Here is a 3,015-nt window from a genome sequence, read left to right as displayed (position 1 = left end):
CATCGCGATCAGGTGGGCGGGCACCGCGGGCTTCGTCGCTCTGGCGTGCGCCGTCGCGCTCTCCTACGGGGAGGCCGAGCGCCGCCGTGAACAGGTGGTTCGTCGTCCGCCGGATTGCTTCTTCTTTCTCCCCGCAGCGTTACCCCCCCCCCCCCCCCCTCCCCCCCTCCTTTTCTGTGGCTACATGTATTGATTTTGATTTTGATTGCTGGTGTTCGCTGCTTCGCTTCTCGCGGCGGCAGGCTGCGGCCGCCGGGGGAGCACAGGGTCAGCACGAAGGCCGCCCTGGTCGCGAGCCGGAACGCGATCGTGTCAGTGCTGTGACCATTCACGCCCTTGCGCTTTACCAGATCTACTTGATCCCTGCTGTGCTCATCGTTGTGGGCAAGGCGCTCAGCGTCTCGTGAAGGACCCGGCCAATCAGGATGCTGCGCATCTGTTCCATTCCGGTTCCAACATCTACAATGCCGGATACCCGGCTCTGTCTGTTGTGCACTGCTGCTCCCTCATTCCCTACATTCTGCTGAGATTGGTGTGATTTGTGAGGGATAAGTGCGTGGGATCGTCGCTGGCGGCTTGATGCCCGAATGTGAGGTAATTAATCACTTCTCTGTCTGCAATCTTAGATGCCATCATATATGACGAGTGTCAAATTGACCTTTATTTCTTCTCTCTTCGGAGGAATTTTGGTCCTTGTGGTTTAACATGATGTGGTGTGTGGCATAAATAGTCAGTAATAGTAAGTAATTAGTCCTTCCTTGGAGTTTAACTAGCATTGGAGCCATGTGGATGCTTTGTGAGTTGTGGTCTGGTGGTCGATTTTCCAACTCTTACTTTTTCTCTAATTTACTGCTGTGATAATTTTTCATTTGTGCATTAAACCTACCTCAGTATGGAGTTCACCTACTCGATAGGACATTACTAGTTCTCCTAACTTGAGGTCGCCATCACTAAGCTTTGCTATTGCATACTAGCTAGTTGTTATGTTAAGGAGTATTGCATAGCATCTGCATTAATTGGTATCCAAAGGGCCACTAAGTGATAGAATAATTGGCATTTGGCAAATAATCTGAAGAGTGAACAAGGTATCACCAAACTTTGCTAAATCTCTGCTATCCATAATTGGTAACAGCTCTGTGTCCCCATGATCCTTGTGAGTAGCTCACTGACATGATTGATGAGACTAAATATAGTGCGGTGTAAAGGACCTCTTCCTCGACATATACTGCATCTAATAGATTTTTGCTCTGTATTTGTATGGTTATTCATTTTAGACTCTGCTATTAAGCACTAGCTATTTGGTAAAACATTGCATAGCATGATAGTGTCACCACTAATTTCTCTGCAATAAATGACGATTTGATTAGATAGTCATTGGAATACAAGAGATGTCATCAACTTGCAGGTTCTTTACTGTTCATAATAAGTGAATAATAAATTGTCCCCATGATTGCTGTGAGTTGCTCGGTTTTATTGTCATCAAGTCAGATTAAATATTGTCAAGGATGAAGTTAGAGCTGAATTGACAGGGGTGCCCTGCTCATAGATTTGTTGCTAGCCCTCTCATTTATATGGTGAAAATTTGATGATTAACACTAAACTTTCATTTTGGTGTGGGTGCATGGGCATCCACTGAGCTGTATGTAGCTCAGCCCCTGAATATAGTGAGGTGTGGTATTTGGAAACCTCTTGTTGGAATGGCTATATATTCACGTAGAATAAACTCCTGCTGATCAGTGAAACTGCTCCATGGGCTATTCCCCAGCCAATTTAACTGGTCCAAAACCCCAAGCAAAATGATGCACCGATATTTTGAATCAATTTGTATCACATACTTTATTACCATCTTCCTACCCTTTTGTAAACTGTTTGGCAATTGCCAGGATCAGATTTTACTATGTTCATGTACTCATGTAGATGCTGGCAGGAACATATACAATAGACCTACAGGATACAGGAAATAGCCAAACATGTATTTCCTTCTCTGGTAACAGAAATACTGCGAGACAGTTACAAATATTTGAAATCGTTGCCTCTACAGTCTACTTTCTTAACCCAAACAAAAACCTATATAGAAACAATTCTAAAAGTTTCTGCCTACGTGATGTGCAGGTGACCTTTTGAGCTGAACTTTCCACGCTCAGAAGGAAGATGAATAGACTGATGGAAGTGCTCAGTGAACTTTTGAGCTGAATAGACTTGCCCCAGAATTACACGGCATGATTCCAGTATAGTGTGTTCCTATAATTTGACTCCCTCCGTCAGAACCGTTCTGGGCATGCCAGTATTCCTTTCTTTTTCTAGCTAGTTATGCAGGTTAAGGTGAATAGGATCTATATAGCAAGACTTAATGCATGGGTTTATCGTGTTTGAATTGGCTGTCTAGCATACTTATGTTTCATGCCGCAGAGCTGCATACGGTACCTGTATGCTAATCCTTTTTTTATCATTGCTTGATTGGTCCGCGGCTGTGCGGTGTCATGTAAAATTGTGAGTTACTCAATACACCTGATAACCCAATGTATCAGTTGCAATGCTGGGGTTGGCAGTTATTCCGTTTGTTATACCTTGCTTTGACCTGCTGTTTGACATAGAAATCGTACAAGTTGCTAGGCTTTTTTTTGTTCGAATTTGACTAACGATTGGTCATAAAATATGCAACCTTTCTTGATTAGACGACTGAGATAGGGTAGATAAAGGAGAGGATGATTATACTGATGGTGTAATGGCATTCAAATATTACTATGTGCACATGTTATTATGTTTGCCCCCTTCCGTATTTAGAACCATTCTGGGTATGTTAATCCAACACAACTGAATTCTGCTCTTGGTGCTACCTGCATTGCCAATATTGTGAAACCAGGGTTTGATGTAACATTTTGTGCTTTGGATTTGGATTGGTCAAACAGTCAATTCAAGGTAACCTACTTGCAAATTGCAATTGGTCAGGTTGCAGACTTACAGTCTGTTGTCTTTACTTCCTGTGCTTGGCCTGGCCAAGGTTAGATCGAGAAG

The 3,015-nt window shown here is 43.5% G+C and overlaps 1 long non-coding RNA gene across 1 annotated transcript; it reads left to right on the top strand.

Annotated features, from left to right (window-relative positions):
• Window positions 1-228: 228 nt before the first annotated feature.
• LOC120639159 lies at window positions 229-2,564 on the top strand. The gene is made up of 2 exons (XR_005661299.1): window positions 229-594; window positions 2,113-2,564. It is a non-coding gene; the product is annotated as an uncharacterized LOC120639159 (long non-coding RNA).
• Window positions 2,565-3,015: the final 451 nt, after the last annotated feature.

Source organism: Panicum virgatum, chromosome 6K (assembly GCF_016808335.1).
Source record: "Panicum virgatum strain AP13 chromosome 6K, P.virgatum_v5, whole genome shotgun sequence".
NCBI lineage: Eukaryota > Viridiplantae > Streptophyta > Magnoliopsida > Poales > Poaceae > Panicum > Panicum virgatum.
Note: the sequence above shows the minus strand (reverse complement) of the source record. Positions and strands in the feature narration are given on the sequence as shown.